The 27,509-nt window shown below is 44.9% G+C and overlaps 1 protein-coding gene across 4 annotated transcripts in view; it reads left to right on the top strand.

Moving 5' to 3' along the window:
• Positions 1 to 27,509, top strand: part of CHD6 (chromodomain helicase DNA binding protein 6) — a 160,345-nt gene that overhangs the window by 32,198 nt on the left and 100,638 nt on the right. The gene's annotated exons all lie outside the window — the stretch shown is intronic.

Consider the following 27,509-nt stretch of genomic DNA (forward strand, 5'->3'; position numbering starts at 1 on the left):
GCAAGGTGCTTGAGCGGGTGGTTGTAGGACAGCTCCAGGCACTGTTGAATGAAACGGATTATCTAGATCCATTTCAATCGGGCTTCAGGCCTGGTTTTGGAATGGAAACTGCCTTGGTCGCCCTGTGGGATGACCTTTGCCGGGAGAGGGACAGGGGGAGTGCGACCCTGTTGATTCTCCTGGACCTCTCAGCGGCTTTCGATACCATCGACCATGGTATTCTTCTGGATAGGTTGTCTGGGTTGGGAGTTGGAGGCACTGCACTACAGTGGTTCCGCTCCTACTTGGATGGCCGATTCCAGAAGGTGGTGCTGGGGGATTATTGCTCTGTGCCATGGCAATTGTGCCATGGGGTTCCACAGGGCTCTATTTTATCCCCCATGCTGTTTAACATCTACATGAAACCGCTGGGGGAGGTTATCCGGAGGTGTGGGCTGAGGTGCCATCAATATGCGGATGACACCCAGCTCTACCTCTCTTTTTCATCAAAACCAGGTGAGGCAGTGGCTGTTCTGAACCACTGCCTGGGCACGGTAATGGACTGGATGAGGGCTAATAAACTGAAACTCAATCCAGATAAGACGGAGGTACTGTTAGTGGGTGGTTCGTCTGCCCGGCTAGGTGATATTCAACCTGTTCTGGAGGGGGTTGCACTCCCCCTAAAGGATCAGGTTCGTAGTTTGGGGGTGCTCTTGTATCCAGAACTGTCACTTGAGGCACAGGTGAACTCAGTGGCACGGAGCACTTTTTATCAGCTTAGGCTGGTATACCAACTACGACCTTATCTGGACAGAGATAGCCTAGCTACAGTTATCCATGCTCTGATAACTTCTCGTCTGGATTACTGCAATGTGTTATACGTGGGGCTGCCTTTGAAAACGGTCCGGAAACTTCAGCTGGTCCAAAATAGGGCAGCAAGATTGTTAACAGGGACTGGCCTGCGAGCTCATATTACGCCAGTACTTTTCCAGCTGCACTGGCTGCCAGTCCATTTCCAGGCCCGATTCAAAGTGCTGGTGTTAACATTCAAAGCCTTTAACCGCTTTGGGCCAGGTTACCTGAAGGATCGCCTCCTCCCATATGTGCCTGCCCGGACCTTAAGGTCATCATCAGAGGCCCTTCTCCGTGAGCCCCTGCCAAAGGAAGTGAGGCGGGTGGCTACTAGGAGGAGGGCTTTTTCTGTTGTGGCACCCCGGCTCTGGAATGAGCTCCCTAGTGAGGTTCGCCTGGCGCCTACATTGTACTCCTTTCGGCGCCAGGTGAAGACCTTTTTATTTTCCCAGGCATTTTAGCTTTCTAAATTTTTATCTTTGCTGTTTTAAATCTGCATTTTAAACTCCTGTACTGCTGCTAGGTTTTATTGTGGTTGTATTGTTATATTGTGGTTTTAATGTTCTATATATTTTAAATTGTTTTATTGTGTGTTGTTTGGTTTTATTTTTTGTGAACCGCCCAGAGAGCTTCGGCTATTGGGCGGTATAGAAATGAAATAAATAAATAAATAAATAAATAAATAAATAAATGATTTGCTGTTACTTGCAAATATGACCAGTGACATGAACAACACAGAGAGCAAGGTAGAAAGTTGGACTGTTCTGCACAATATTTTATGTTGCATGCAGAAGACCCAAGGTCAATCCCTGGAAAGTCTGGTTAAAGCAACCTTGGGCAGAAGGGCTAGGAAAGATCCTCTGCCTGAGATATTGGAAGACTGCTACCAGTTGGAGTAGGCAGTAATGGGCTACATGGACCAACAGTCTGACTCTGTATAAGGCATCTGCATTATCTCCTTTGCATTGGTAGGTGGCTGATGACTCACATTAAACTAACCAAGAATCTGCAGCCAGCAGCCAGCAGCCAAGCCTCTGCCTCCTCCCTTCCTATTTGTTAGGGCTGGAGCCAACTAGGAACCAGACATTCAGCCAAGCAGATAAGGGCAGCTCAGTTTGTGCTTGGGCAATGAGTTGCTCTGGCTCAGGAAGCAGGCCAGAGCTAATAGCTTTAGGACTAGGTGGCAGTATGCCACTGATTGCTGGGGATCATGAGCAGGAGGCTGCTATTGCACTCATGTCCTGCTTATGGGCTTCCCAAACGCATCTAGTTGGCCACTGTGGGAACAGAGTCCTGGACTAGGTAGGCCTTTGGTCTGATCCACCAGGGTTTTTCTTTAGTTCTTACTAGGTGGAACCCTATTGGCCCTTGGTATCACCTGATCCTTGCAGTGCATCCCTCTGGCCATCTGTAGTGGTGATGCTGAACTGCGGAATATTGGAGTCCAGTAGCTCCCTCCTCTGGTGAATCAACAGGGTAAGGTAGTTGGGTAGCTGCTATTGCTTTCTCTACTGGTTGTGCTGGTTTTTGGTCCCATAGTCGTAGCAGATGCAGCGTCACTAGGAAGCATGGTGACTTGACTGAACACCTTCTCTAACTGCATGTGTATGGCACAGGCAATTGCTCCTGGGGTGATGGGTCAGAAGTGCTTGCTCCCACATTGACTTGTCAGTGGTCTGTATTGTTGCCTTTAGCATGAGCAATATCATTGAGAAACATGGTGGCTGGGGTGCCACTGCCAGCAGAGTAGAAAGTACGTGGGTCAGGAGATGGATCTGGACAGATGTATAGTGGTCTACCCTGTAGTTTAGCTGAGCAACACCATCTCAGCCATCACCACTTCGTAGTATGCACAGCATCACAACAAAGATGACAGTCAGGGTGCCAGCCGCAACCTTTGCCTTCTGACTTGATGCAATTTCTCCTGTCTCTCCCTTCACTCCCCCACCCCACCCCCCCGTATTAACCAAGAAGCATTTGCAAATGTAAACTCAGTGTGTGTTGCATAGGCAGGCTTCCCTGTGTCTAAATGCATGCTGGCCACCCTTGCACAGAGGACAGAGTTACTTTTATCTAAGTACAAGTTTAGACATGTGGAGCTCTCTCCTCATGGCTATATTTTGCCCTGTATTGACTGTGGAGAGGATGAGATCTGCGTTCGTTTTGTTTTTTTATTGATAGAGACTTGCAGCCCTCTCTATACCTTGAGCTCAGGGCAGGCTGTTACAGATATATTGCAGATGTTATAATGGAGCTAAAGCCATCCCTTTCTGAGATTTCCACTATGTTCTTAATCCCTATTTTATACAGAAAGTACAGAATGTGATGTTGGGTACAGAATCTTCTGTACAGAATGCTTCAGCTTCCTGAGCATCTTAGCTTTCTCTTCCCTTTTATTGTTGCTGTTTTCATTTTACTAGTAACTTTTCAGCCCTTCTGTACCTGCAACTCCCCCCCAAAATGGGCAAATACAGAAGCATATATATACAAATTGCTTTATTATATATGTTTTAATAATTAAATTTAAATTAAACTTGCGTAATGTTTACAAGTTGCAACATTTAGCTTTCTGTGGTGCAGAGTTTGGGTTTCCTTGGTGTTGATATGCATTCAAAGTTGTTTTATTAAAGGGCAGTGCGCACATATAGGCACACTGCTCCAGCCCACTTTCCCCTGGGCCAGCACATTTCTATGCGCATGCAGTCTGCGTGAGCCCAGTGCTTTAGTTGCCTTACCGTCTTCTTCACTGAGCTGCTGTTTTGTTTTCTGGTTGGCACAAATCACTGCATCCCTCTTTGTGCCCCAACAATGAAGGGAAGGTGCGTTGTGGAGGAAGGGACTGCAGAGAATAGAAGACTTGGGCCACGTCCTGTGCCTGTCTGCTAGGCTTTGCGGCTCTCTGATTCCTGAGGCAGTGAAGTGAGAACATAGCAGAGCTGCTTTCTTGCTCTGCCGTGCTGGAGTTTCAGCTTGGATTCCCACAGCAAACGCACTCCCCCACTCCTCATACAAGAGCCCAGCAGCTGCAGCATAGACGTAAACAGAACTTGCTGCAGAGTGCTGTGGAGAGGAGGCTTGCTTCCTTCATATTTGAAGGCGCTGAATTATCTCTCAGTACTGCAAAGCGCACCTGTCCCTCTCGCCTTTCAAGTATCTTAGCAAATTCCAGGGAAGGGGGGGGGGGAGACATTCTGCTGTGGAATTGCCTGGCATGGCTGGCTGCATCTTTCATAGAGAATCCCCCTCCCACTCCCCTTCAGACCACAGGAATGTTGTTGTTTGAGTTCCCACTGGATTGCACCACAGATACCTTGCTTTCAAGCTGCAGCCGTTTTTGCTGGCCAAGACGCGTCCGACTGAGCAAGCCTGACTGTGAACAAAAGCTGATAAGGCTGCCTTTCCTTGCTGACTGAAGATGCTCTGTCTGTGCATTTCTGCCTACTTTGGGGAATTGGAGAAGGGCATTTGATAAAAGCAGTGGGACAGGTGGCAGTGCTTCAAGTCATGTACGTTAATTAGCAGCCCTGTTGCATGCCAAAATCTCTTCCATCGCAGCTACATCTGCAGGCTACCATTAAAGTACTAAACTAGCCAGATCCCTGTTTTGCATACAGACCAAGATTGGGCAAGCTTTCTAACACTGTGGGCTGCATTAGAAATACATCATAAGCCAAAATACCATGTGTAAGCATGTGATATAGTTATTTGTTTCATTTTAAGAATATATACCCCACTTTTCTTGTTAGCAAATAAAATTTATTTTGTTTTACTTTTATTTGTTATTTTATTTTATCTTTTAAAAATTAAATCCTGCCTTTCCCAAAGGTTCCAGAGTGGCTAACAAAGTCACAATAAAGCAAGGGTAGAAAATAAAGAAGATGTTTGGACTACAACTCCCAGAATCCCAGACCATTGGCTATGATGGCTGGAGTTTGTTGTTGTTGTTCAGTCGTTCAGTCGTGTCCGACTCTTCGTGACCCCATGGACCATAGCACGCCAGGCCTTCCTGTCCTGCGCTCTCTCCCGGAGCGTGCTCAAGTTCATATTCATTGCATCCGTGACGCTATCTAGCCATCTCATCCTCTGCCGTCCCCTTCTCCTTTTGCCTTCAGTCTTTCCCAGCATCAGGGACTTTTCCAGGGAGTTTTCTCTTCGCATTAGGTGGCCAAAATATTGGAGCTTCAGCTTCATTATCTGTCCTTCCAAAGAGCAGTCAGGGTTGATTTCCTTTAGGATGGACTGATCTGACCTCCTTGCAGTCCAGGGGCTCGTAAGAGTCTTCTCCAGCACCACAGTTCGAAAGCATCAATTCTTCGGCGCTCAGCCTTCCTTATAGTCCAGCTCTCACAGCCATACATTACTACTGGGAAAACCATAGCTTTGATTAGACGGACCTTTGTCGGCAAGGTGATGTCTCTGCTTCTTACTATGCTGTCTAGGTTGGCCATAGCTTTCCTCCCAAGGAGCAAGCGTCTTTTAATTTCATGGCTACAGTCACCGTCTGCGGTGATCTTGGAGCCCAAGAAAGTAAAATCTGTCACTGCTTCCATTTCTTCCCCTTCTATATGCCAGGAAGTGATAGGGCCAGATGCCATGATCTTCGTTTTTTTAATGTTGAGTTTCAAACCAGCTTTTGCACTCTCCTCTTTCACCCTCAACAAGAGGCTCTTGAGATCCTCTTCGCTTTCTGCCATTAGGGTGGTATCGTCTGCATATCGGAGGTTGTTGATAATTCTCCCGGCAATCTTAATTCCGATCTCTGATTCATCCAACCCGGCATTTCTCATGATGTACTCTGCATATAAGTTAAATAAGCAGGGTGACAATATGCAGCCTTGTCGTACTCCTTTCCCAATTTTGAACCAATCGGTTGTTCCATGTCTGGTTCTTACTGTTGCTTCTTGACCCTCGTACAGGTTTCTCAGGAGACAGGTAAGGTGGTCTGGTACTCCCATCACTTTAAGAATTTGCCACAGTTTGTTGTGATCCACACAATCAAAGGCTTTAGCGTAGTCAATGAAGCAGAAATAGACGTTTTTCTGGAATTCTCTTGCTTTCTCCATGATGCAGCGAATGTTGGCGATTTGATCTCTAGTTCCTCTGCCTCTTCTAAACCCAGCTTGTACTTCCGGTAATTCTTGGTTCGCATACTGCTGAAGCCTAGCTTGTAGGATTTTGAGCATCACCTTGCTGGCATGTGAAATGAGCGCAATTGTACGGTAGTTTGAACACTCTTTGGCGTTGCCCTTCTTTGGAATTGGAATGTAAACTGACCTTTTCCAGTCTTGTGGCCACTGTTGAGTGTTCCAGATTTGTTGGCATATTGAATGCAGCACTTTAACAGCATCATCTTTTAGGATTTTAAATAGCTCGGCTGGAATACTGTCATCTCCGCTAGCTTTGTTGTTACTAATGCTTCCTAAGGCCCACTTGACTTCACTCTCTAGGATGTCCGGCTCAAGTTCAGTGACCGCACTATCATGGCTATCAGGGAGTTTAGGGAAGTTGTAGTCCAAAATATCCAGAGGGCACCAGGTTGCCTGCTTCTGCAATGAAACATGAAAAAAATATCAAAATGACAAGACTAAAAATGTATAAAGAGCAAGATAAAACATGATCCATTGTAACAGCAGTATCATAAAACAAAATACCATAAAAATATCAACGCTATTATCAGTCAAAGCAACAGCAGAATATCATTATCAGTAAATCTACCAACAGAATAAAAGTCCTGACAATGTTATGAACCAAAAGCCATTCTAAAGAGAAAAGTTTTGCCATCTGGTGAAATACCATATGTGGGGGAGCAAGAGCAGCTTTTCTCAGGAGGGAGGGGCAGAGCCTGAGTGCAGGTACCAATAAGACCCTCTTCTTGGTCCCAACTAAACAGACTTCAGAGATCGATGGAATACAGTAGAGAGTCTCTGAAGATGACCTTAATGAACAGGCAGTTTCATATGGAAGAAGGTGATCTTTTGGGTGTCCTGGCCCCATACTGTAAAGGGCTCTAAAGATCATAAGCAGCACTTTGAATGGGGCCTAGAAACAAATCAGAAACCAACGTAGATAAATGTCTCTTGAAGAGAGTCACATACTCACAGTAAGCAGCCTGGGTTAACAACCTAGCTGCCACATTCTGGACCAATGGATGTTTCAGATACCTTTTCAAAGGCAGGCCCATGTAGAGTGTATTGCTGTAGTCCAGCTGTGATATAACTGAAGCATGTGTAACATGGCCATATCTGTAGTCTCCAGGAATGTGTATAGATGGCATAATGACCTAAACTGAGCAGAGGCATTCCTGGCTACAGCCATCACCTGAGCACCCAGGGCTAAAGCTGGGTCCAGGAGTACGCCCAGAATAAGAACCTGAGTTTTTAGGGAGAGTGCAATCTTTCTATTTCCAGGTCAGCAGCTTGACTGCCGTGGAGCACCTCTGTCTTGACTGGATTAAGTTTCCATAAGAGAGCTTTGGCTTTTGGGTGGTATAGAAATAAATAAATAAATAAATACAATTTGTTTGCTCACATCCAGCCCATTATTTCCCCCAGGTATCCCTCTGCCAAACTAAAATGGCTAAAGGTGCAATGCTATGCATTAGACAGAAAAAAGTCCTACAACTCCCAGCATTCCCCAGCCAGCCATGGCTGGAGAATGACTTGTATGACTTCTTTCTGTCTAAACATGAATAGGATTGAGCCCTAAACGAATTAAAGAAAACGTAAAACACTTAAAACAATGGGTGGAGCAATGCTGCAGATCTCCTCCATGATCTTAGAGCTACAAGTGTGGAAGAGGTGATCCAATCATAGATCCCCCCCCAGCTGCTGTGTAACTCGTCTTCTGGGGTGGGTGGGAAGGGGGAGTGCTGATGGGCAGGTAGGGGAGGAAGGAGGAGAGGCTAGGATCTGAAGGATTCTAAAGCGTCTCTGTTCCCGCCCCCAGATAGTAAGCAAGCTAGACGGGCTCAGAGGCCCATCTAGCTAAAAATACTCGTAAGGGCGCAATCGTATGCATGTTTAGACAGAAAAATGTCCTACCAACATGTCCCAGCCAGTTGGGGCATGCTGGAGTTGTAGGATGTTTTTCAGTCTAAACATGCATAGGATTGTGCCCTAAAGGAGGAATAGCTCCTGCCAGCAGGACTTAAGATAGATGGAGGGCTTCAATCTTAGAACCCTCTGCCTGTTGGGTGGCAGTCCCACAGGATTGCACTCCAGACCATCAAAATGATGAACCAGTAAAACAATGTGAGCAGCACAAGGCGGCAACAATAGAAATACATACAGTGTAACAGAAGGTAAATTAAAGGGATACAAAAGGCAGTAGGGAAATCAGTAATGCCACAAATGTAGAGTAAGCCATGATCAAAGGTCAACCTGAAGAGCCAAGATTTTTTCCCCAAATGATGAAAGTAATTAACAGTGGGGGCAAGTGGACGTCCCTCAGTAGGGCACTCCAGAGCATAGGGCCACCCACTGTACGTCAGTCAGTAGGGGAACATTGAGCAGGACCATCAGCTACTGAGTAGAGAGTGTGGGAGAGAACATATGGGAAGATGTGTGGAAAGCCACATCTAATGTTATAATCTATGGTATACATTAAGCTACTCCCAAGACAAGAATTGTGATATTAAAAGCACTTACCCACAGTTTGTGCATGAGCACTGAATTCCTTGCAGGATTATTTGTGTTCTCCTGTTTGGCCTCTATGTATAGAAGTATATCCATCATTATGATTTTTTTTGGCATATAAATGGTTGTGAATGCATTTCATTGAATAAAAGTTATAATGCTAGAGTTAGTCCTGATACTGTTAGCAACCATAGCTTTTCTGCAGCAGTATGGAAGGTATCATGTTAATGGATTGGCCATTCAGAGATCAACATGAATAGGAAATGAGAGCTCAGGATACTGCCTTAAAGTACAGGGACTGGAGGGGTTGCTAGCTGTCTTGTTTTTTGTAGAAAATAGGACAAGGAACATGAGGGGAAAAGTAAGGCAGTATTAGTGGAGGAAATTCTGAAATGAACGAAAACAAAAGAAACAAGCAAAAAAGATGTAGGCATAAACTTTGTATGTGCTGGATAAACCTGAGCTTACCCTGTCTCCAGTGGATCTGTAGTAGAAATGACCTAGTGTTAGGTACTGTTTTATGCATAATTCTATATGGAACCTGCCCTAAAATTGCTGAAAGACTTCCACCTATGAAAATAGAAGCAGTAATTATTATAAATATAAATATAAATATAAATATATATATATATATATATATATATATAAATATATAAATAGAAGCAGAAGAAGTTATTATTTAGCTTCACATTGAAATAGGAATTGTAATGTAGGTTTTAGGCAAAGTGACAGAAACCTAGGTAATATAGTTGAAGACACAGTGAAAACATACAGGAGCTTTCATGCTGTGTATGTCAGCCCTGAGATCCCATGATGGGACATAGGAGGCAGGGCCTGAGCAGCTTAGGACTTCTAGGTCAAAGTAATCACCTTGACCATTGAACACAGAAGACAACAGGGGGCTAGCGTAAACCCTGGAGTCCTTGTATAATGTGCTTCAAGTTGAGGAAAGGTGCTGCCACATTCTAAGGTAGCTGAAGCCTCTGAACAGTCCCAGCTTGATGGCTGTTAGTGATGGAAGCTTTGCTGCATCTCTGAAGTTGCCATCATACTATGTGATATTTTGGGGTGAGAAGCCTGCCTAGTTCATGTGCATAGGGATGCTGGATTTTGACTGAATGCAAGTACTTCTTTTGAATGCTTGCATTTTTGGAAGTGTAGCTTTCATTACAAGGCGCTCTTAAAGGGTCAGGGGTGTATTTGACTATTGAAGCCAGTTGGTACTCTATTGGAAATTGGTACTCTGTTCCTCTATTGAGGAAAATAAGCGTGCTTTGTTGTTATTGAGAAGGGATGCTGCTAACTGTTGATTGGATGGCAAAGCATCTGTGAGCCCATGATATGGCATTACAATTGTTGCTATAAAGCAAAGTCAATTTTTTTTATGGGCACAACTAATTTTGCAGCCTGTAAAAATAGGATTTAATGCTCTTGTGAGCATTCATAAGGTGACCTTAAGATTGAAGCAGAAATGGGCAGTATTTTGAATGGGATATCCAAGGCAAAGGCTAACTGTACAACTGTTCAGTTTTGTTCCAATCTTTTTACCTATTTTACACATGCTTTCTTTTCTAAACAAGGTATTATTAGGAATTGATCAGCTTCACTAAGTTTTAAAGATGTGGAAAATGTTTGTGTGTGTAAATTGCTTACCCTTCTAGCTGCACAGTGGGAAAAGGCCATAGTGGAGTGGTAAAGGACATGCTTCACATGTGGAAAGTTCCAGGTTCAGATCCTAGTATCTTCTGCTGTATTTTTTTTTAAAGGGATCTCAGCAGGGGTGGAAAAGATTGTAGCCTAAGATTCTAGGGATCTGATGCTGGTTAGAGTAGATGTTCCTAAGCTAAATGAACCAATGGCCTTGCTGTATATAAAGTAGTATGTATCCTCTGCTACAGTACTTTTTGCTACTTGGGCTTGATCTGAGAGTCCATTGTGGTTGTGGTCTTGACGTAGGAGTGATGTTAAAGAGAGAGAGAGAACGAGAACACAAGAGAGCAGGTGAAAATTGGGTTACTTATCTTGGTGTAGGAAAGAGCTACTGGCCTAGGAACAGTTCACAATTTTTTACAAGTCAAGCATCTGCTGGATGAAATAGTGTTTCAAAATCTACAGATTAAAAATAACTTAAGTTTTAGTTTGTTTAGTTTTATCTTCTGGGTTAAAATGCCTTTAGAGCATTTTCAATTTTTTATCACTGACAGAGAGCTTAAAAAATCACTTCAATAGCTGGCTCCTTAAGGAAACTTTTAACACTGCAAGTCTCACAATACAGTTGTGTTAATTGGAAACATTGCAGATGTGCAATGAGATGCAGGTTTCAGGAGATTTTTAGTATAGTCACATCTAGGGCACATTGAGCCAAAATTTATGGCAAAATAGCAGTTGAAAAAGTGTCAGAACAGTAACTAAAAAGCCACATTGTACATCACGTAAAGCAAAAGCTATTGTACTGTCTGAAAGCTAAAGAGTTACCAATTTTCAAAGCAGCTGATAGACTTCACAAATATAAACAAAAATAATCTCATATCATTCAGAAAAGTGTCCAAAGCAATGGGCTGCCCAGTGTTCCTCAGTGAAGGTAAGGCATAGTAAAATAATACTTTTAGATAAGTATTATAGTGTGTGCAGAAAGGGAGATTTTCTTTACAAAAAAAAAATTGCACCTGTGATGCTTGTAGGTAATGCACACCCTTGCCAGGCTTGTTTTCTCAATGAGAATACAGGTTTTAGACAAGTCATGAGGAGAGATACTTGCTGTCCTTAGTTCTAGGTGGCTACTAAAGCTGTGTGACTGGCAATTATCCGTCTGTGTACATCTTGTCTTGAAGTACTTTTTAAGTTGGAGACTATGGTGGTTGTTCTGAGCCTCTTCCTTTAGTAGCCTGGTCTTTTCATTGCCTACAGTCTTGCCATCAGAAAGATAAGGTCATACTTCCCCATCCCTGCTTTATACAGGGTTGACTCTATGGGGCTTCTTGTTGCTCTGTGTAATGGGAGGAAATGGAAATAAAATTAGATATGTACACTTAAATGCTATAAGAGGTCTGAGTGGCATTACCAAGAGTTGCTATTAAGTGAAGGCTGTTGGCAAATTTTGCAGATAAATTCATGGAGGATAAGGTTATTAGTGGCTATTAGTCATAACAGACCCACGAATGGAAGAGAATCGTTTCAAGATGCTGAAATAGAAATTTTATTTGTTAAAAAAAAATGCCTCTTTTTTTTTTACAAATAAAATGTATGTTCAGTATCTTGAGACATTTCTGTTCCATTCGTGAGTCTATTTTGGATGCTCTCCCGCTTGTTCACCTCTTGTTTTCACTAGTGATAATAGCAGTATGCTACCTCCAAGTTCAGAGGCTGTATACTTCTGAATACTGTTTGCTGGGGAACAGCAGCAGGAGAGGGCTTTTGCCCTCATATCCTGCTTCTGGACTTCCCAAAGGCATCTGGTTGGCCACCTTGAGAAAGAGGGTGCTAGACTAGATCACTCTTGATTTTGATCCAGCAGAGCTCTTCTTATGAGCCTATGCTGGTAATATGCATATTGGTAAGATTCCTACATACTCTTCTGTGTTGTAGTTGGCCAGACATGAGCACCCATGAGCATCCTTCTCCTTCCCTCTTTTGGCTAGCCCCTTGAACCTTTGCCTTCAGTCTTCTGAAGTTCAACAAGGTATACCTTTTACAGAGTTCTAGATTCCACCTTGACATCTGGTAGCAATCCTACTGCCTTACTCTTGCTACCAAGTGCGGTGCAGTCATTCTGCGCCAAACTTTCCTTGAGGTCAGAGTCTGTGGGTGTAGGTTGAAGATGTAAAATTTCTGGAAATTTTGAAGCCATGGGGAAAAAATCCATTTTCCCCCAGAACAAACCCCCAGAAAATTTTAATTGTCCTTTCCATTTCATAGTGATAGGTAATAGGTTTTGTGTCTTTTGACATGTCTCTCTCTTTGTTACAGCTCAAATAAATAAATGTTTTAAATAGTTGGCCATTATTTGACAATAATTGACCATGAATTTTTAGACTAGTCAAATACTGAAATTTTAACTTTGATGGTGCACTAGCATAGATGCTGTATAACTGATCCTTCTTTGGAAGGATGATTTTTAACTTTAAGCAGCTTCAATCTCTCTGCACCGGGCTGCTTGCTCTCTGCATTCTATTGTCCTTTCTCCTTTTCTAGATTTTCTCTGTTGCCCCCTTGGGGGCAGTTGTCTTTCAGTTTCTGCTTCATCCTGTATCATTTTCTCCTCTTCCATTTGCATTTTTGCATAATGAAATGCTAGATCTGGGGAACAGAGCACTTTATTGGCTGGTGTGGGAAACTGTCTCTTTGTTATTCCATAAAGCACCATGTACGTTGATAAACAAACAAACAATAACAACAGAATGTCGGAAAACCTCCTCTTTTTGTCTTGGAACAATTTAAAAGAAAGACTCCTCCAGACTAGACAGTGAAACACACCTTTGCCAAGGCAGTTTGAAGCCGTGTTGGTGTGTGACAGTGCAAGATTCCCTTGTATTTGCAGTGAGAGCAATACAGTGAAGGAGGTGCTAGATCAGAAGATGGAGTTGCTGTTAGCAAAGGTTTAGTCTCAAGGCCTTACTCCTTTTGAATGACTTCAGGACAGGGGTGCAGAACCTCAGACCTGGAGGTCAAATCCTGCCTTCTGGAGTTCCCCATATGGCCACGCCCCATTTCCCTGGGTCCATCCTTTTCCCCAAACCACCGATTTTTTTGGTGGTTTTCCAGCTTTTGTACAGCCCACCCCATTCTAAAAGACTGAAATGACTCTCTTAAGGTTTAGTTACTGGCAGTAAATACTCTAGGGATGTACGGAAGTCACTTACCGTTTCGCGGATCTGCTTCGCGGTGGGGGGGAGGTGCTTCGTCCCTCCCCCCGGAATCCTCGATGGAGGGGGAGGCACTCTGTCCCTCCCCCCGGAGTCCTGCCCGGCCGGCTCCACTCCGCAGGGATTCTAAAGAGCCGCCAGCTGGCTCTGCCCACAACAGGACATCCGGCCGCTGGGCAGCAGGGACACAAATGGCGGCTGCCGTAGCCACTGCTGTTTGCATCCCTGTATTTAACCACGATAGGCTACGTAAATATTTATGTAGCCTATCACAGCAAAGTAAAAAAAAAAAACGCGTACGCAAATGGCGGTGGCTACGGCGGCGGCCGCCATTTGCGTTCCTTATTTTTCGCCTTTTTGGTCTATGTAAATATTTACGTAGACTGTTACGGCGAAAAAAAGGGGGGAATGCAGATAGCATAGTGGGCGCTATTTGCGTTCCTTTTTTATTTGCCGTTTTAGCCTACGTAAAAAGGCCATTTGCCGTTTTTTTTTTTAAACCCAGACGTGATAAGCTACGTAAGTCTTTATGTAGCCTATCACATCTGGGTAAAAAAAAAAAAGACTACACTGCAAATGGCGGCCACAGCAGCCAGTCGGAAGACCAGCCGCCACTGCTGAAGCTGCTACTGGAGCTGCCGCCAGAGCCGCCGCCATCCGGAACATCCGCCCCAGGTAAGTCTTGTCCCAGGGGGGATCCGCGGGGGGGCGGGAGAGTGGCAGGCCGTTCCGCCACAGATTTCGGGGGGCTGAATGCCAGTGCATTCGGCCTCACTGAAATCCATGGCGGAATTCTCCGCCATCCCTAAAATACTCTGAGCTTAAATACGCTGATATTTATGGAATTTTGGCCCACCCTTTTGCCTTTGGCTCTGCCCACCACTGGAATGGAGCCCCTGAAAGCTTCTCCCAAATGGAATTCAGCCCTCAGGCTGAAAGAGGTTGTGTACCCCTGCTGTAGAAAGTGGAAGCCACTTTATGGTGAGAGTCAGTGGTGTAGTGTCTAAAGTGTCAGACTAGGCCTTGGAAGATCCAGGTTCAACTCCCCACTCGGCCAGGAAGTTCACTAGGTGATCTTGAGCCAGCCACTATCTCTTAGCCTAACCTACCAGACAGGATTGTTGTGAACATAAAATGTGGGGTGTGGAGGGGAAAGAACCCTGTACACTTCTTCGAACCCCTTGGAGAAAAGGTGGGATATTAGTGTAATAAATAAATTGGGTTTTTTCTCTCACATGCCTCCTTACCAACTCCTAGCACATATCTACATTGAACCCCAATTTGTGAATGGGGTCTTTACATGTGTGTCAGCTCTGTCACTAAGTGATGAGGAAGGGTAAGAAAATTGGGCTTCCTTGTTTTATTGCAGTGGGACGGCCATACCGATAACGAACCTAATTGCAAGAATGGGTTCCATGACACAGCTCATCATCAACTGACTGCCAAAGCCACCTAGTGTTGAGGAAAAAGAGCAAGGAAATAGTTATTTGACTTTTGTCTTGGGAACTGAGTATTTTGCCTAGAGGCAAGTAGCAATTGTTGTTCAGTCGTTAAGTCATGTTCGACTCTTCATGACCCCATGGACCATAGCACGCCAGGCCTTCCTGTCCTCCGCTCTCTCCCGGAGTGTGCTCCAGTCCATATTCATTGCATCGGTGATGCTATCTAGCCATCTCATCCTCTGCCGTCCCCTTCTCCTTTTGCCTTCAGTCTTTCCCAGCATCAGGGTCTTTTCCAGAGAGTTTTCTCTTCGCATTAGGTGGCCAAAATATTGGAGCTTCAGCTTCAGTATCTGTCCTTCCAATGAGCAGTCAGGGTTGATTTCCTTTAGGATGGACTGATTTGACCTCCTTGCAGTCCAGGGGACTCGTAAGAGTCTTCTCCAGCACCACAGTAAGTGTCTTATGTCCAGATTACGCAAAATCTTCCCCATTTACTCACTCCCACTTTGCAATAACAACATTGGTTTGTCTTTAGTTAGGAACAGTTGTTTGCTCTGTAGAAGTAGCTTGCTTCAAGCCAGAAATAATTGTTTGCTTTTTAGAAGAACTGCATGTGTGCCTTGCCCCCTACTACAAACAGGCTGCTTCTTTCTCATGTGACTCAGCAGAGTGTATTATTTAGTTGTGGACTGTGCACCTGAACATGCTGTCTGCTAGTAGACTTTTCTGCCTCCTGCACCTCACCTTTGTGAGTTCACATTTTCACCTAAAACAGACTTCCCTAACTTGATGCCCTCCAGATAGTTTGGACTTCAACTCCCATCAGCCCCAGACAGCATGCCCAATGACCAGGAATGCTAGGAGTTGTAGTTCAATACACCTACAGGGCACCAGGCTGGCTGAGAATAACTGCTTGTAAATTTGAGCTTTGTCTACCATGTTAGCGAGATTGTAGACACTTCATACAATTTGTACAATTTAAGGACTCTTGTAGAAACGCACTAGGAGAGATTACCACTAAGATTAATAAAATCTATTTTATTAATAGATTTGTATGATCTTATTGTAGACACTGTTGGAGCCAGTCCAACGGTGTGGGTGGCAGTACCCTAATCTAGAACTGGAGCGGTTGGATGGGAAGCTTTTGCGTGAAGTACGAGCAAGCAGAAGGTACTGCTCTGTTGACGAGACAAAGGCAGAAGACCAGTATTTATGCCAGCGTGGCCAATCCAGAGATTTCATACTGCCTGCTAATTTCAGTGGCTAAATTTACACACAGCTATTTCTTTCCACACCTGAAGAGGGCTCTGAGGGCTTAACACACACAGTCCATAGTATGTTTCCAGGCAGGTTCCCAGGCTTTCAGGCTTCTACTTCAAGCCTCCGTAGTCCCTGGCAGAAACCCAGAGAGAGGTTACATTGCACCTAAATCCCCAGCTTTACTTTTACAAATCTAAGATACACCAGTTCTCAGATAGCCATTGTGATGTAAATATGTAATGGTGCACACACAAGCTGCTGGTACCAAGATGGTTACTGTAGCACGATTGTGATTCCAGCTGCAGTGCAGAAGTTATTTGTGCATCTTACTGCTTGTTCATTTTTGCAATTCTGGCTTCTCTCTGTGTGTATGAGTGAATAATTTTTCATAACAGAAAATTATGTGATAGTAAGAGCCTTTTTAGGCCTCCAAAGGAAATCTGCTGATAGGCCAGCAAAACTCAGCCACAGCTCTACAGTGGAGCATGAAGTGGACTATAGTCCACAAAAGCTTATGCCATTATGCATTTGTTAGTTTTTAAGGAGCCACAAGATCCTTTGTTTTTGCTGCAACATGCTAACACAGCTACCACTCTGGAATTCATGGTCATTGCATTTCTTACTCTGTCACTGTGTGGCTTAGGGCCAGCATGGATAGTATCTATTCTAAAATAGATCGAAGTGGATTTTCGGGATTCGGTAACAGCTTTTCTCCTGTATGTGTTGTGTGTCTCCAAAAATTCCCTAGAGAACCCAAACGGAAAAGATGCATAATTGGAACTTGATTTTGCTTCAGCCTTGTTGGAGGAATGTGTCACGCTTGGGGAAAATGAAAATAAATCAAAGAGAGCAGGGTAACAGGCAAATGCTTCTCGGCAACAGCACTGGTACAGTAGTCGCTATCTAGAACGGCCACAGTGATGATTCACTTGCCCAGTATGATAGCCTGTTAGGAAAATTGTGTTGGAGGGACCTTCATGTTCCAGTTTCTGTTTGCAGGATGATTTTATATCTTAAGAGTTGTTAAGAAATGTCCATATATACAGATATAGATATAGTCTCTCTCTCGCTCTCCCCCTCCACATAAATTCAAGAATCAGAACGCTTAAATGATGCACCAATGAAAACTCCTTTATCTCCATAAGAAAATCATAGCTCAGATATATCTTAAATGACAGATTTTAATCTCTGGATATTTCATAAATATAGAATTGGGCTATTGGCATATCCGCTTGTCGAAGTATAGAGGTGATGAGATGGCTATAAAATTGGGGTGCTGGGAAATTCTGCAGGCAGGAATAGTGCAATAAGGGTACATATTTCAATGGCTCTGTTAGGGATTTTTTTATTATTATTATTATTATTATTAAATTTATTAATCGCCCATCTGGCTGGCCACCCAGCCACTCTGGGCGATGTACAACATACAGTAAAAACAGTTTAAAACAATAAAATTCTACAATAAAAACATTTTCTAAAATACCCTAACCCACCCCAAATGCCTGCCTGAACAACCATGTTTTTAATGCGCAGCGGAAGCTCATTAAAGAGGGGGCGTGACGGAGTTCCCTAGGGAGTGAGTTCCACAGAGTGGGGGCCACCACAGAAAAGGCCCTCTCCCTCGTCCCCACCAGTCTAGCTGTCCTGGCTGATGGGACAGAGAGAAGGCCATCCGAGGCTGATCTTGTTAAGCGGCCTGTCTGGTGCTGCTGGAGGCGCTCCTTAAGATAGGCTGGGCCGGAACCATATAGGGTTTTAAAGGTCAAAACCAACACCTTGAATTTGGCCCGGAAAACAACTGGTAACCAGTGCAACTCCTTCAGCACTGGAGTGATGTGATCTCGCCAGCAGCTGCCTTTAATCAGGCGAGCTGCCGTGTTCTGTACCAGCTGCAGCTTCCGAACCGTCTTCAAGGGTAACCCCACGTAGAGCGCATTACAGTAGTCTAAACGAGAGGAGACCAGGGCATGTACTACCGATGGGAGCAGATGGTCAGGAAGGAAGGGGCGCAGCCACAGTATCAGATGGAGTTGATACAGCGCTGTCCAGCTCACAGCTGACACCTGAGCCTCCATGGACAGCTGGGAGTCCAAAATGACCCCCAGGCTGCGGACCTGGTCTTTCAAGGGTAGCCGTATCCCATTCAACACCAGGTCAACATCCCCCAGCCTCCTCTTGTCTCCCACCAAAAGTACCTCTGTCTTGTCAGGGTTCAGCTTCAGCTTATTCCTCCCCATCCAGCCACTCACCGTCTCCAGACATTTGGATAGGGATTCTACTGCCAATCTTGGTGAAGATTTAAATGAGAGGTAGAGCTGCGTGTCATCCGCATATTGATGACACCGCACCCCAAACCTCCTGATGATAGCCCCCAGCGGCTTCACATAGATGTTAAATAGCATCGGGGAGAGGATGGAACCCTGTGGCACCCCACAAGTAAGTGGCCACGGGTCCGAAACCTCCTCTCCCAGTTCTACCCTATGGTACCTGCTGGAGAGGAAGGACCGGAACCACCGCAATACGGTGTCCCCAATGCCCAACCCTTCCAGGCGGTCCAGGAGGATACCGTGGTCAATGGTATCGAAAGCCGCTGAGAGGTCGAGGAGAACAAGGAAGGAGCATTCACCCCTATCCAGAGCCCTCCTCATATCATCTACCAAGGCGACCAAGGCCGTTTCTGTCCCATGCCCAGGCCTGAAGCCCGACTGAAATGGGTCTAGATAATCAGTTTCTTCCAAGTGTGCCTTCAACTGCACCGCCACCACCCGCTCAATCACCTTGCCCCAAAATGGCAGATTTGAGACTGGGCGAAAGTTGTTCAAAACTTGAGGATCCAAGGAGGGCTTCTTTAAGAGCGGTCTTATCACTGCCTCCTTGAGGGCTGATGGCATCACTCCCTCCTCAAGGGAGGTGTTCACCACCGCCTTGATCCCCTCACCCAGTCTCTCTCTGCAGCTCAAAATGAACCAAGATGGGCAAGGATCAAGTAAGCAGGTGGTCGGCCGTACTGGTGAAAGCACCTTGTCCACTTCATCAGGAGGAAGAAGCTGGAACCGATCCCACAAAACTGGTTTGCCACAGGCCGCCTCTTGCTCACTAACTGTATCCATAGCATGCAGAGTAACACACCTAATCTGATCAATTTTATCTGCAAAGTGCCTTGCCAAGGCCTCACAGGAGGCCTTAGAATGCTCTAGTGGTTCCGGAGCCACGGAATGCCACCATCTCAGGATGGTGAGAAGCTCTTAACACATTATGGCTAACTCCTTGCAAACACATTTCCAGCAATTTCGACATTGTAGCTGTAATCTGAGAATCAATTCTTGTATGACCAATGGCAGCTTATACTTGACTGCTGGTTGTGAAATGGGCATTTTAAAGAATTGTTGGGAAGATGGATGCAGACTGTGGTATACTTTCCACAGTTGCCATCATACAGATGCCTAGGCCCCTAAGTGTGCCATAAGCATATGTGCATTTTCAGTGGTGGCCGTGATGGGAAGATTTTTGTCCCTCATGAGAGGCTCTGTCAGCATGCCACTGTGGAGGCACATAATGGATTCTTAGGAGGTTTCCATGCAATGAATATGAATTTGAGCACACTCCGGGAAAGAGCGGAGGACGGGAAGGCCTGGCGTGCTATGGTCCATGGGGTCACGAAGAGTCGGACACGACTTAACGACTGAACAACAAAGGAGGTTTCCAAATGGGTGGCTCCTAGTGCTGCCAGTCAAAAGGCATTGCGCAGGTATTCTGTCTTTCCCTCCTTAGCAAATACTTTTCCGGTAAGGAAAAGACAGAAGAAGTGGTGGGAAAACATGGGAGGGTTACAAATGGAAAACATCGTCTGGACCCTCTGTAAAATTCCATGAATGAGGCAGGGCAATTGCATGATAAAAGCCTCATTTAGAAGCATCCATAGATGCCAAAATCAGCTTTGGGCACTAAAGAGCTTCGTGGCAAAAGCTGCCACCCACCTAGCTGCTATCACTAAAAAAGCAACAACATGGAGGCAATACTGGTGTAGGGAGTTAAGTACAAGGGAGACACATCCAGAAAAAATAATATGAGAGTACTGATAGATGGAGAAGAATAAGGAAGGAGATATACAATTGGAATTTGGGATTCTAGGCTGCAAGAAGATATTATGGTAAGTAAAGCTGCATACAGATGAAGCTTTACTTAACATAATCTTTGCCAATGAACACTTTTTCTCCAGGACTGAGTTCAAGGAAGACTGAGTCCTCTGAGTTTGCAGCAGAAGCCAACTGTGCGCAGTGGTGATTGGTTGGCAGGAGTGACATTGTGAACATCTCTCCCTGACACCATTCTGGTACTTTAAAAAATGGCGAGTGTGTCTTTTAAATAAAGGTGCTGAATTAACTTCTAATTGTATAAATGCACAAGTAATGCTTTAAAAAATAACTGAAGCATGGGTAGGAAGGTGCAGTACTACTGACTTAATCAACTTTCAAATTGCTGGCAGGTGTCACAGCAAATTGCCTCATAAACCTAGGGAAGAGTTTGGCTTATCCTGTGGGAGAAAAAATGTGGGGATACCTATTTTTATGGTGCATTTGAATGCAGCCTGAGTTACTCTCACTTTTCACAAAGGAACCATCTATCCCTTATGATAATGATTCCCACACTGTATTTCTGAATTGACACTTCAGAAGGTTTACTTTTAGCGTAGTGGTAGACCACATACAGTCAGGGCCAGAAATATTGGAACAAGGATAACTGTTTTGGAAGTTGGCCTCTGTACACCACCACATTGAAGTTGAAAGGAAACACACCCAGATGTCAGGACTTTCAGCTGTAATTCAAGGGGTTTGACAAAAGTGGGGCACTACCCATTCAGGAAGGACAGCCAGTGGCATACACACACTCCCATCGTTGGTGGCGCATAAGTAATGGAACGAATGGCTGACGAGCAGCTGCATGGCCAGGTGTAGCCTGTTTCCTGGGTGCCCCATAACCAGTCAACAGATAAAAGGCCTGGAGGTGGTTCTGAGTGTTTTGTTGTTGTTCAGTCGTTCAGTCGTGTCCGACTCTTCGTGACCCCATGGACCATAGCACGCCAGGCCTTCCTGTCCTGCGCTCTCTCCTGGAGTGTGCTGAAGTTCATATTCATTGCATCGGTGATGCTATCTAGCCATCTCATCCTCTGCCGTCCCCTTCTCCTTTTGCCTTCAGTCTTTCCCAGCATCAGGGTCTTTTCCAGAGAGTTTTCTCTTCGCATTAGGTGGCCAAAATATTGGAGCTTCAGCTTCAGTATCTGTCCTTCCAATGAGCAGTCAGGGTTGATTTCCTTTAGTATGGACTGATTTGACCTCCTTGCAGTCCAGGGGACTCGTAAGAGTCTTCTCCAGCACCACAGTTCGAAAGCATCAATTCTTCTGCGCTCAGCCTTCCTTCTAGTCCAGCTCTCACAGCCATACATTACTACTGGGAAAACCATAGCTTTGATTAGACGGACCTTTGTCGGCAAGGTGATGTCTCTGCTTCTTACTGTGCTGTCTAGGTTGGCCATAGCTTTCCTCCCAAGGAGCAAGCGTCTTTTAATTTCATGGCTACAGTCACCGTCTGCGGTGATCTTGGAGCCCAAGAAAGTAAAATCTGTCACTGCTTCCATTTCTTCCCCTTATATATGCTAGGAAATAATGGGGCCAGATGCCATGATCTTAGTTTTTTTAATGTTGAGTTTCAAACCAGCTTTTGCACTCTCCTCTTTCACCCTCAACAAGAGGCTCTTGAGATCCTCTTCGCTTTCTGCCATTAGGGTGGTATCGTCTGCATATCGGAGGTTGTTGATAATTCTCCCCCCAATCTTAATTCCGACCTCTGATTCATCCAACCCAGCATTTCTCATGATGTACTCTGCATATAAGTTAAATAAGCAGGGTGACAATATGCAGCCTTGTCGTACTCCTTTCCCAATTTGGAACCACTCGGTTGTTCCATGTCTGGTTCTTACTGTTGCTTCTTGACCCTCGTACAGGTTTCTCAGGAGACAGGTAAGGTGGTCTGGTACTCCCATCACTTTAAGAATTTGCCAGAGTTTGTTGTGATCCACACAATCAAAGGCTTTAGCGTAGTCAATGAAGCAGAAATAGACCTTTTTCTGGAATTCTCTTGCTTTCTCCATGATGCAGTGAATGTTGGCGATTTGATCTCTAGTTCCTCTGCCTCTTCGAAACCCAGCTTGTACTTCCGGTAGTTCTCGGTTCGCATACTGCTGAAGCCTAGCTTGTAGGATTTTGAGCATCACCTTGCTGGCATGTAAAATGAGCGCAATTGTGCGGTAGTTTGAACACTCTGAGTGTTACATTTGCATTTGGGAGCTGCTCACTGGAACTCCCAACATGAGGTCCAAAGAGATGTCCATGTGAGTGAAGGAGGCCATCATTAGGCTGAGGAGACAAAATAAACCCATCAGAGAGATAGCAAAAACAGTGGGAGTGGCCAATACAATAGTTTGGAACATCCTGAAAAAGAAGGAATTAACTGGCAAGCTCGGCAACAGCAAAAGGCCTGGCAGACCACAGAAGACAACTAAAGTGGATGACCGCAGAATTCTGCTCATGGTGATTAGGAATGCTTTCACAACATCTAGCCAGGTCAAGAATACTCTTGAGGAGGTAGGCATGTCATTGTCAACATCTACAATCAAGAGACAGCTTTATGAATGTAAATACAGAGGATTCACAACAAGATGCAAACCACTGGTAATGCTTAAGAACAGACAGGCCAGATTAGCCTTTGCCAGCAAACACCTAAATAAAGCCTGCCCAGTTCTGGAATAAGATTCTTCGGACTGATGAAATCAAGATTAACTTGTACCAGAATGATGGGAAGGGAAAAGTATGGAGAAGGGAAGGAACAGGTCATGATCCAAAGCATACCACATCATCTGTCAAACATGGTGGAGGCAGTGTTATGGCATGGGCATGTATGGCTGCCAATGGAACCGGGTCACTGGTGTTTATTGATGACCTGACTGCTGATAAAAACAGCAGGATAAATTCTGTACAGGGCTATACTTTCTGCTCAGATTCAGCCGAATGCTGCCAAACTGATAGGACACTGCTTCATATTGCAGATGGATAATGACCCAAATACTGGGCTGTGGTGGCTTAGTGGTTAAGACGCTGAACTGCAGACCGCAAGGTCAGCAGGACAGCAGTTTGAGACCCGAGTGCCACGTGACGGAGTGAGCTCCCATCTTCAGTCCCAGCGCCTGCCAACCTAGCAGTTCGAAAGCAAGAAATTGCAAGTAGATAAATAGGTACCACTTTGGTGGGAAAGGTAACAGCGTTCCATGCACCTCGGTGTTCAGTCACGCCGGCCACATGACCACGAAAGCGTCTTCGGACAGCGCTGGCTCTTCGGCTTAGAAACGGGGATGAGCACCACACCCTTGAGTCGGACACGACTGGTTGGGGACACCTTTACCTTTTTAATGACCCAAAACATACAGCAAAAGCTACCCAAGAGTTTCTCCAGGCAAAGAAGTGGGATGTTCTTCACTGGCCAAGTCAGTCACCTGATCCCAACCCAATAGAGCATGCTTTTCACTTACTGAAGACAAGACTGAAGGCAGAAAGACCCACAAACAAACAGCAGCTGAAGGCAGCTGCAGTAAAGGCTTGGCAAAGCATCTCGAGGGAGGGTACTCAGCATTTGGTCATGTCCATGGGTTCCAGACTTCAGGCAGTCATTGACTACAAAGGATTTTCATCCAGGTATTAAAGGCAATTCTTAAATTTGAAATGATGTTGGTTTTTTTCCATTACTTATGAGCCACGAACGATGGGTGTGTGTGTATGCCACTGGCCATACTTCCTGAATGGTTAGTGCCCCACTTTTGTCAAACCCCTTGAATTACAGCTGAAAGCCCTGACTTTGCTCCCATCTGGGTATATTTCCTTTCAACTTCAATGTGGTGGTGTACAGAGGCCAACTGCCCAAACAGTTATATTTGTTCCAATATTTCTGGCCCTGACTGTACTTCAGATGCAGATGGTCTTAGGTTCAAATTCTGGCGTCTTGAGAAAGGATCAGGTAGCAGGTGATGGCAAATACCTTTCTCTGTCTGGAGCCCTGGAGAGCCACTACCAGTCAGTGAAGATAATGGAATAGTAGATTGACCTGGTATAACTCAGCTTGCTGTGTTCCTAAGCTGTCTATATTCAAAGGAGCCCATCCCCTGCGCTTATGCATGTCACAGCTCTGGGCATGATGTATTTGAGGACGCACAGTTCCACAATATCCCTATGTTGGGAACGATTGAATTATCCAGTCACATGCAGTGCAGAGACATGCCATATTACTCACTTCCAGCAGACATTGATTGGAAAGAGGTAAGCCCAGAACAGTGCATCATGGAGAGTTGTAGTGAGCAGCCTCCCTCCGTGGGTGAGATTTTTGAGCAACCAAGTTACTTTATTTACCCACAGGAGACGTCTGCGGTATATCTAATTTGTAATGGAACTGTTTTATCCTGTTGACTCCAGCTGCTTCTTGAGAGTGGAAGGATAAATAACTGCTTGGTGGTATGAAAGCTCCATGGCTGACATTGGTGAAAGCATACTTGAATTGGTTTGCAATGGCTCTTATTATAAATCAGTTTTTTACCTAATGGAAGCAATAAACTGGAGGCTCCAAGGCTTCTAAAATAAGAGGTTCTGGGTTCAGAAAACACAATAACCCATGATGGGTTAATTAACCCACGATGGATTATTTAACCCATCGTGGGTTATTGTGTCATCTGTCAGGAATTTTTTGACCCACAATGACTTATTTGCCCAAAATAACCCACACCAATAACCCACAGTCTGCAGTAGAGGTTATTTAACCTACCTTGGGTTAGCATGTCATCTGTCGGGCACCATAGGTTATTTTGCTCGCCTACAGGGTTGTGCGGCAAGAGCGGTTCAGGCCACTTCCCTTACTTTGTTTTTTGTGTGAGTTCTCTGTTTAATGGAGACTACGTGACAGTTTGCTGTGATGGGACATAAAGTGAGCATGTTTTTCCCCAATTCCTCCATTTCTCCCCATTTTTCACAGTTGCCTCTGTTCCTCTTCCCCCTTTTAACTTTTGTGCAATTCCGCTTTTGCGGGAAAGCACTATTTTGCTTTACCAAATGAGCCATCTTTCAAAACCCTAAGGTTTTACAGCCACCACCCTTTTTGTGCACTTGGAATTCTCAGTCCTCTGGAGTAATTGCATGGGGTTTCTTGGTTGGATCGGATGCCTCCTCAGTGGGGGAGGCTGTGTGTAAAGTTTTCTCTCGATCCTGCAAGCCCCCCAGTTTATATTGCCACAAACCTGTTTTTTTTGTATGCACTTGGGATCTTCGCTGCTGGGTGAGTGATCACGCCAGGTTTGGCTATTGGATCGGTCCCTCTGGACTCCAAACATCCAGCGCTGTAGATGCAAAGCAACACCACTCCTCAGATGGAAGGACTGCAGCAGGCCAGGGCTGGGAGGGTGAATCAGATTACACACAGTAGCTTAATAAGCTACTCACAGTAGTGGGATCATGGAGGATCATGGACTAATTCACAGTTCACATAAAACTACTGTGAGTAGCTTATTAACCCATCATGTGCTGTTGTGATGTCCGAACGCAGCCATTGCCTGTGCATAAAGCTAAATTAACTTTGCTGAGATTTCCAGTGTTTCTGGGCTAATGCCATCCTGTGGATGTTGGATGGCCTTGCAGCCTTGTGTTAGCTTGGTTTTAAAAAGATGGAGAGGTTGCCTAATGCATTTATTCCAGGAAGCAGAGCCAATCATCTTCCTGCTTCAGACGTTCTCCCCTTGATTTCCTGACCCAAAATTTCTCTGGCTTTACTGAGGCATTATTCCCATTACTGATCCCTCCTCCCCCAAATCAGTATGGCAGTAATGAATGTCACATTATGTATGCATGGTAGAAATTTGACCTGCAGAAAATTCCCGGCATGCTGTGCTCAGTAGCCTGCTGTTTGTTAGCCAGCTTCTCCCTGCCGCTGTGTGTTGCTTTTTGTGGTGTTCTTTGTCACGTGGCTTTTGCCTCCTAGCTAAGGAGCTACTATGCGACAGTTTGGATCAAGAAAGCAAAAGAAAGAAGACCGCTTCAGTGCTCATGAGAACAGCATCAGCCTTGTATTTCTGCCTAGCACAGTGCTGAGCTTGGCTTAAGAGTTCATAGGAGAATCAATTATATAATTCTTTCAGAAGCTGGAATTACTTGCAAATGGAGAATATTTTATTATATTTTTGTTAATTTAAAATGTTATTATTAATTACATAACCCCGCCCTTCAGCAGGTTCCCAGGGTAGATTATGAAAAGTTAACATTACATTAAAACAAATATCTGGTGGCTAGGATCTCTTCGGTTTTGCTGTCAAGAGTGCTGGGAGATGGAGAAGGTCAACCGTAGCTCAGTTGGTAGAGCACATACTTTGGCATTCAGAAGGTCCCAGGTTCAATCCCTGGCAGTTCCAGGTAGCGGGGCTGGGAAATGATCCTGCCTGAAACCCTCGGGTGCCACCGCAGTCAGTATTGACAATATTGGGCTAGATGGACCAATGGTCTGACAGCTTCCTGTGTTCCTAACTCCAGAATTGGAGGTTGATGCTTGGGCTGAGATTTGTGGCAGGGGAGAGCTTGGAATTTATTGCTCTGCGGCATAAGATGAAGTGGGGATGGAGGTACATGAGGGGTTGCTTGCAGTATTTAGCGTGTGATCTTGTTTCATCTTGAAGAGCCTGGGCTTCCAGTTGTCTTTCCTGTTTTCCTATTAGGCACGTATTGAATCAGTTGGTGATTGTTTGCTTCCTCACTGCAGGGCTTGTGGATATAATTTCCAGAGCGGTAGCCATGCTCGTCTGTTGCAGCAAAAACAACAGAGTCTTGTGGCACCTTAAAGACCATTTTTGTTCTTGTTAATATAGTGTACTCTGTAGGCACCTCCTTGCAACTCTGCTGTGAACTGTTTAAAGTGTGGCCTGAAGATCTGGCTTAACTCTTCAGGGCCCAAACCACAACATCCCTGAATGGCAGAATCATACACCAACTCATTTCTTGGCTAAGTGAGGGATTTCTATCCTCTGCACAGTGTATTTGTTATTTTCATGTTGCTATTCTAGGTGCCATAGTACAAAGGCCAGGTATACTCTCTTGAAAGGCTAAAAGGACAGCAAAGCTCTACAGTAATGGTTTAGGGTGCCCCCCCCCCCAATTTGATTTGTTTGTTTTATTACATTTAAATCCTGTCCTTCTTCCAGGGCGGATACATGGTTCTTTCACTTCCAGCCCCATTCATTTTATCCTCACAACAACCCTGTGAGGTAGGCTAGAATAAGAGGTAGTGACTGGCTCTAGGTCACCCAGTGAATTTCATCGCTGAGTGGGAATTTGAAACTGGTTCTCTGCAATCCTAGTCCAACACTGTTCCACCACACCACAGTATTACATGTGATTATTTGT

Source organism: Heloderma suspectum, chromosome 4 (genome assembly GCF_057233095.1).
Source record: "Heloderma suspectum isolate Gila_16-S chromosome 4, 16-S_ref, whole genome shotgun sequence".
Lineage (NCBI taxonomy): Eukaryota > Metazoa > Chordata > Lepidosauria > Squamata > Helodermatidae > Heloderma > Heloderma suspectum.